An 8,903-nucleotide genomic window follows, 5' to 3' on the forward strand; every position below is an offset into this window, starting at 1 on the left:
TCTGTCTTAGGGTTTCCCTGTTCGTCAGCGTTCATCACCGTTCCTCCTTCTCTTTCCTAGATTGCATAGTTTTGATCTGAAAACGACACAAATCTTATGCGGTAGCAGTTTTAGCACCTATTTTTTTAATATCAGAATATATCCTCATTGGAATAGATCTCATCTGGGCTTCCCCACTTTTCTGGTGCCGCCACCTTAGGAGTAGATTTTATTTCATTTCTTTGAACTATTGCTGATCCAATCTTATAGCTCCAATCTCTGAAACCTGTTTGTTCCAACACTTAGTAAAATTCGCTCATTGTCAGATCTTGAATACTAGTGCTTGTCATGGCGGCTTGCATCACCGGCTTATAATTACTGATATATCATTAGGCCCCATTTAAGCCGCCATTCTGAATATATACTGTAGCTTTTTATTTCTGGCTTAATGAATCAATTTGAACCGGCAAAAATTTTCTTTTATTTAGGCTTCTCTCTTCACAATGCCGCCAAAGACAGTCACTTCATGTAACTGGGTTCCCTCCATAGTGACCAAGAACACACTCAAAGACTTTGTCAAAATCGGGTACTTGCCAGCAAAGAATGTCATGCATTATCGCGCCCCTGATCCAGGCGAAGAAAGACCTCAGCCAAGGGATGACGAAGTCATTGTTTTTACCTATCACGTGAATCGGGGCTTCTCGCTACCCGGTTCTAAATTTTTCCGAGACGTTCTACACTTCTTTCAACTCCATCCTCAAGACATCAGACCCAATTCCGTGTCAAACATCTGCAACTTTCAAGTCTTTTGCGAAGTATACCTTCAAGAGGAGCGCAGTGTCGAACTCTTTAGGGAATATTTTTATTTAAACCGCCAAAATGAGTTTACCAACGGACCCAGCTTGGAACTTGGCGGAATCTCAATTCAACGAAGAAGAGATGCCATCTTCCCCTATGCTTGCTTGCCGAGTCACCCCAAGGATTGGAACCAGACATGGTTTTCCTGCAAAGATACCTCTCCGGCTGATGAAAATCCATTGCCGGGTTATCGTGTCCAACGTCTTGACTCAAAGCATCATCTTCCTGAAAAGCTTACCGCTGTTGAACGTAAAAAGCTTGCGCCCACTATTGCGAAGGTCAAGGCTCTGCTGGGAAACGGGTTAACTGGCATTGACTTGGTTCGGTGCTGGGTTTCTAGGCGAATCATACCCTTCAGCCGTCGACCCGGGTTAATGTGTACTTACACGGGCGGTATAAAAGAGCCACTACGCCACAACTCCATGCGTTTAACTGACGAAGCAATCAATGAAATGACAAAAACTCTTCTGAATGAAGACGCGGAAGACTGCAGCAAAGTGGGTCTGAACCCTTTCTGCAAGCTTAACCCGCCACCGGATGTGAGTCTCTGAATCCCTTATTTTTACTTCATAATTTAAATCTTCTATTAACTCAACTTTGATGACTTTCACAGGCTGAATCGGATTTTTGGAAAAAGACATATGATCATGAAGCCGCCAAAATTGCCAGGGCCGCCAAGAAAACCGCCAAGAAAACCACCAAGAAGACAAAGAAGAAACCAAGTGCTTCTGATATGCTTGAACTGAATGACAGCTCTGAGTCGGAGGTAGCCCTTGACTCCCTTGGCTCCTTTTTCAATTATCTTATTGACACTGATTATTATCAAGATGACACGGGGGCCAGCCAGGCAGTTGAAGAAGAGGTAACTATTATTTCCTCCGGCTCAGCACCTTTGCCAAGACAGAAAATTCGACGAGTAACCCGGAAAGTAAGCTTTTCACACCCCTTAGCTCATTTGGATCCTCGTTTTGTTTTGAAGCAACAGCAGCACCAGAACCGACGACAGACTCGGAATAGCGGAGGTGAAGAATTATCCTCCGGCTTACCAAATACTCCAGTTCGATGGAAACGTCAAAACGCGGTCCTTCCGAACTTAAACTCTTTTTACCCGCTGGCGGGCTCACTCGCCAGCCACTTAATTCTTCCGATTCAAACTACCAGGAGGTTTCCGCTCTTCCGCCGGTGACTCTTCACAGACCCAGCTGCCGGCTTTCAAGACTGCCCCTGGGTAATAACAATTTATTTTTATTCTTTACCTCCTTATGCTCTTACACTTGTACTGACTTGTCATAACCCGTGCAGTGGACAAGCCAAGCCTAGTAAAAAGGCAAAGGTGACCAAGCCAGTTGAAGATCCTAGGGTCCATGAACCGGAGCAGCAAGTCCCAGCATCAGACGCTTCTGAAAAACAACCAGAAGAACCTGTTCATGATGTCCCACTAGAAATTCCTGACCTCTCCGGCGACCAATCAAAACTCAATCCTTTGAGTACCGAATCATCAAGCCCAGTTAAGCCGTTTGAGACTCATGCTGATGACGTTATGATCACTAGCATCGGCTTTACAGAACCGGGGAATCCAACTGTCTTGGCTAAGCACTTCGCCAAGCAAGAGGTCATTGAAAGGCGGAAAGTGAGGTTTTATTTCGCCCACTATGCACAGCTGAGCAGTAGCGAAGTACTCTCTGGCTACCTCAACCAAGTACACACCAGCCACAATCTTGAAATTGATATGATGAAGCATATGCATCAAAAATATGAGGTATGAATTCCTGCTTAAATAAGTTATGTACATCCTACCAGCTCCCAAGTCTACTGGGTATGATAAAATTGAATAGGATGTAGACTTAGAATACACTACAAAAAAATACACTTCCGTGATGATACGTGTTTGTCACAGTACGTCACATTTTCTGTCATGCATGTACATCCATGACAAATTTATGACAGAATCAAGATAGTCATACCTGTGCTGTCGTAGAAGTGTTCCATGACATTACCAAAATTATCATCACGGAAGTGTCCACTTCCATGACAATAAATCGCGCGTCACAGAAGTGCTTTCGTCAAGGGTGACCGACACGTGGCATCCACCATAACGGAATGCCGTTAAGCTATCGGGTCCGGTTTTGGGTCCGATAACCCGTTAACAGCCCCGACCAATGGGGATTTTCCACGTGTAAAATCATCATTGGCTGGAGGAAATACGTGTCGGCTCACCGTTGGGATAGATGTCATCCACTCATTGGACCCAAAGCGCCTATGATACGTCGACACGTGGCATGGCCCAACAGAGGCGCATTCCTGTGAAAAGGCCGGCCCGTTTGACTTGGTCAAAAGGTGGCGGGCCGGCCCACGGCAAGCCTGTTAACGGCTTGTTCGCATATAGCCCATTTACAGCCCGCTAACCCAGGGCCCGTTTGCGGCCTATCCGAATTAGGCCCAGTAGCGTCATCTGGGCCGTCCAATATAATTCCAGCCCATTTTAACTTTCGGCCCATGTATGGCCCATGACGTCTTTTGGCCCATATGAGGCCCTTAGTAACCCTCGGCCCATTAACGGCCCGTGGTAAAACTGGCCCGTAATGAACAGTGTATCACTTTATACCAACTAACGGCCCATTATTCCGTTGGGCCGTTTCCAGCCCATGTTATCTTTCGGCCTTCTCAGGGCCCATTTATTCTTGGGCTCATTTCCAGCATTCGGTTACTTATGGCCCGTTACTGTCATTTTCTGCTTGTGGGCCAAATTCAGCCCATGCTTACAGTCGGCCCGTTTGTGGCCCGTTAATACGTTGGGCCGTTTTCATAGCGTCATCAAAAACGGCCGATTAATGAAAGCCCATTATGGTCGGCCCATGAATGGACGATTCCAAATCTAGCCCATTTACGGCCATAAAGCGGTATGTTATTGGCCCATGTTTAGGCAATCGATCATACAGCCCGTATAAGGCCCATTGATGATACAACCCGTAGAAGGCCCATTGTTTCTACGCCCCGTAGAAGGCCCATTGTTTCTACGGCCCGTAGAAGGCCTAGTGTCACTACAGTAAATATGTAGCCCATGGTAATTGTGTCCTAGTTTTAAAAAATAGGTTATTGCGGCCACTAGCAAACCGCGGAAAAAGAACAACACTGACTACAAGCAAACAAATAAACAAGACAACAAGGAAATAAATAAGCAAGCAACTTACGCTAGGCTATCATGGCTATTACACATATTACATCCACTGGGCATCAAAGTTTGCCACCAGTGCAAATATAGGGAACAAAGCAGCATATCATATACACTGGTTGTCAAAGTTGGCGACCAGTGCAAATAAATGCCGCAGCAAAACAAGTCCAGAACAGAAACCACTTCAGAAGATCTCAAGAAACAATATCCTGGGTACCCATAATGCTGGCAAGATGCTTAGCAAGCTTATTAACTTTCTCTTGTTTGGCGCTTAAATCCTCCAGCGCTTGCTGTTGCACCAGAAAGTTTGCATCTGAATTCTGCAGGGACTTCCTCAGTCCTTCAGCTTCCTCTCGCAATACATCTGATCGATGTCTTTCAACTTGAAACTGAGACTCAAGAAGACGAACTGATTCAGGCAGCGAGTTCGAAGAGCTTGTGCCAGCAGTAGTGGCCAGTAACTCGAACACTACATCAAGACAGGACTTCTGGGTTCTCTCACTGTCGTCAAGGTAGTTTTTATCAGCTTTCTTGGAGACCAACGAGGATGTCTCACTATCTTGAACCTTATCTGCATTACTTCCTTCACCATTGCATAACGGGGTATTGTTCTCCAATATTTTGTCCGCATTCTAAAAGAGAAACAAGCAGACACATCACAGGTTTACCATGTTGTATATGAAACTCATTTTGGTAAATCAGTTCGGTAGTAAAGTGCACAGGATAACAGCATGAAACAAACATATATCTATGTACCATGGTCACTTTATGGTCTATATCATTCTAGTTTTTGTTGCCAAATCAAGATAGAGACACAGTTCAAATAATGTTTGTTCAAGACAAAGCAGAATAGACAGAATATAAGTCTGGGAAACTATAGAGACACTTGTAATGTGCATGACATGAGAACATAACTTTTTATTCAATTGAAACTGAAATCAATATAGAGCAAGTTACAACAGCAAACCAGTTAAAGAAACAAGTTTAAAACATACCTGTTGTGCCATTAGAGTTTCAATTCCATCCTTCAAATTTGAAAATAGTTGGTCTGAGTAAATACAGTGATGCAAGAGCAAAGGAGTATGAACCATAGCTACAGAACCTGACCTGAGAACAATTCTTCTTCTCCTTTAAGCGTTGAGTTGGGATTCGGAGTGGTGGTCCTCGTGCTTTGGGCACTGCAGTTCTCTTACTAACTGCTTGTGTTTGGGTGCTCTGTGGTGGAGACGGTGCTGTGTCAACTGGAACTGGGTTACTATCTGCTGGGGTTGGGGTTAGAAGGGGTGTAGCTGGTTCTCTGTCCAACTGGGTAGGGGTACAATCTGCGACAGTCTGGGTTATGTGTGGTGGGGCTGGTTCTTGGGCAAGTACAACCGTGGTTCTATCTGCATCAACTGGTAGCACTATCTTTTCTGAAGACCGTGTTGTTACTCCCTTAGATACTGCCATCACCCTCTTCCAATTCAAATGGTTGATAAACAAGAAAAGTAATTGAATGTACAGACATTGTATGATAGACAGGTGCAATGGATAGTGGGGAATAAAAGAGGGCATGAAATAATTCACATTTATGTTTTCTAACCAAACAGGATAGCATGACACAATTTCACATATATGATGGCTAACTAAACAGGATAGCATGATACAATTTCACATTATGATGGCTAACTAAAAAAGATGGAAAGACATAGTTCAAAATATGATGACTATGTAAACAGGATGACATGATATAACTATATAATATGTTTATTAAATAGGTTGGCATGCCATAATTCACATACATGCCGCCTATGGAAACATGATAGCATGATATAATTCCTGGATAGAACGACATAATTCAAAATATGATGACTGTAAACACTACACAGGATGAGATGATATAACTATATGATGTCTTTATTAAATGGGTTGCCATGCCATAATTCAGATAGATGTTGTGTATGTAAACATGATGGCATGATATAATTCAAATATATGATTTATATAGTAAGCAAGTAAGCAGATGGTAATCCATATATGATGTAAAAACTAAGCAATGCAAGACAACATGCATGACATGGGTAATATAACCCTGCCAAGTTTGAGCATAGACCTCAGGGGGGAAATAGGACTAGTCATCAGTCTCTGAATCCTCCTCAGAGGAGCTCTCTGTATCCAGCAAGATGTCTGCTTCAGCAGGTAGAATTGTCTGCTCTGAATACCTTGTTTTCACTCCAGATACTTCCATCACCGCTTCAAATGGCTGATGCACAGGAAGAGTAGTTGAATATACAAACGTTGTTGACAAATGGAACACGTAATACAAAAAAATGATAGCATGATATAATTCACATACATGATGATTGGCTCAACAGCATGGCATTGCCTAATTTGTTGGGGAACGTAGTAATTTCAAAAAAATTCCTACGCACACGCAAGATCATGGTGATGCATAGCAACGAGAGGGGAGAGTGTTGTCTACGTACCCTCGTTGACCGTAAGAGGAAGCGTTTTATCAACGCGGTTGATGTAGTTGTACGTCTTCACGATCCGACTGATCCAAGTACCGAACGCACGGCACCTCCGAGTTCTGCACATGTTCAGCTCGATGACGTCCTCGCCTTTCTCGATCCAGCAAGAGGGGCGAAGTAGTAGATGAGTTCCGGCAGCACGACGGCGTGGTGACGGTGTTGGTGAAGAACAATCTCCGCAGGGCTTCGCCTAAGCACTACGAAAACTATGACGGAGGATAAACTAGAGGGGACGGGATTGCCGGCACACGGCTTGGTGTTTCTTGATGTGTCTTGGGTGCTAGCCCTACCCCTCTATTTATATGTTGAGCCTTGGGGTCGAAACTTGGAGTAAAAGCCTCCACAAAGTCGGTTTCACCCGAAAGGCAAGAGTCCTTCTCGGACTCCAGGGCCAGACGCCAGGGTTCCCGGCGTCTCGACCCAGACGCCAGGGACCCTGGCGTCTGGCCCCTGGACTCTGCAAAACTTCCTTTTGCGCTTTCAAAAAACCTTGTGGGCTTTCCCCTTTGGCCCAAATAAAGTGTTCTCGTACCCAAACATTTCAGGAAACATCCGGAACCCCTTCCGGTGAATTCCGGAACCCTTCCGGAGTCCAAACACTATTATCCCATATATCAATTTTTATCTCCGGACCATTCCGGAGTTCCTCGTCATGTCCGTGATCTTATCTGGAACTCCGAACAACATTCGGTTACCAACATACATAACTCATAAATACTATATCATCAACGAACGTTAAGCGTGCGGACCCTACGGGTTTGAGAACTATGTAGACATGACCGAGACACATCTCTCGTCAATAACCAATAGCGGAACCTGGATGCCCATATTGGCTCCTACATATTCTACGAAGATCTTTATCGGTCGAACCGCATAACAACATACGTTGTTCCCTTTGTCATCGGTATGTTACTTGCCCAAGATTCGATCGTCGGTATCTTAATACCTAGTTCAATCTCGTTACCGGCAAGTCTCTTTACTTGTTCTGTAATACATCATTCCACAACTAACTCATGCGTTGCAATGCTTGCAAGGCTTATAGTGATGTGCATTACCGAGTGGGCCCAGAGATACCTCTCCGACAATCGGAGTGACAAATCCTAATCTCGAAATATGCCAACCCAACAAGTACCTTTGGAGACACCTGTAGAGCACCTTTATAATCACCCAGTTACGTTGTGACGTTTGGTAGCACACAAAGTGTTCCTCCGGTAAACGGGAGTTGCATAATCTCACAGTCATAGGAACATGTATAAGTCATGAAGAAAGCAATAGCAGAATACTAAACGATCAAGTGCTAAGCTAACGGAATGGGTCAAGTCAATCACATCATTCTCCTAATGATGTGATCCCCTTAATCAAATGACAACTCAAGTCTATGGCTAGGAAACATATCCATCTTTGATCAACGAGCTAGTCAAGTAGAGGCATACTAGTGACACTCTGTTTGTCTATGTATTCACACAAGTATTATGTTTCCGGTTAATACAATTATAGCATGAATAATAAACATTTATCATGAAATAAGGAAATAAATAATAACTTTATTATTGCCTCTAGGGCATATTTCCTTCATAATTCACATATATAATGCCTTTGCAACAAGATAGCATTGCATAATTCACATATATAATGTCTTGCAACAAGATGGCAATGCCTAATTCACAACGAGACCTTGTTTCACTCCAGAATTTTCCATCACCGTGTCAAATGGCTGATGCACACGAAGAGTAGTTGAATGTACTAACATTGTTGACAAATGTAATACGTAACAAAAAAAAGGATGGCCTGATATAATTCACATATAAGATGACTGGCTAAGCAGGATGGCATTGCAAAATTCACATATATGATGCCTGGCTAAACAAGATGGCATTGCATAATTCACATAAACGATGAATAAACTAAACAGATGGCATTCACACAAAGCATGTCTAAACTAAGCACTTGACATATTTGATGTATAAAGTAAGCAATGCAAGGCACCATATGCATGATATAACCAACATCAGCATGCCAAGTTAGAGCGAAGACCTCATGGGGTAAATGGGAGTGGTCTTCTGCTTTTGAATCCCCCTCAGAACAGTTATCTTCCTCTTGATTATGATCCAAAATGGGTGGAGGGGGGCTGCCTTTGCGCCCACCATTGAGCGACGTCTGCATGAAATATTATTGCCACGCAAGGCTCGTCTCTTTTGCTCTACATGTTCAGTTCCATTGTGTACAATAACTGACATGCATAGGAATAAAACATAGTGAGATTATGTAAGGAGTGCATGCACAAATCCAGAGTGATGCTGGCAAACTGTGGATAGACCCAAAAGCAATGATAGCAGGCAGATAAAACTTTAGTTAAAAATACAGAAAATGGCTCCTTTAATGTT

The sequence above is a fragment of the Aegilops tauschii genome, chromosome 2 (assembly GCF_002575655.3).
Source record: "Aegilops tauschii subsp. strangulata cultivar AL8/78 chromosome 2, Aet v6.0, whole genome shotgun sequence".
In the NCBI taxonomy this organism is placed as follows: Eukaryota; Viridiplantae; Streptophyta; class Magnoliopsida; order Poales; family Poaceae; genus Aegilops; species Aegilops tauschii.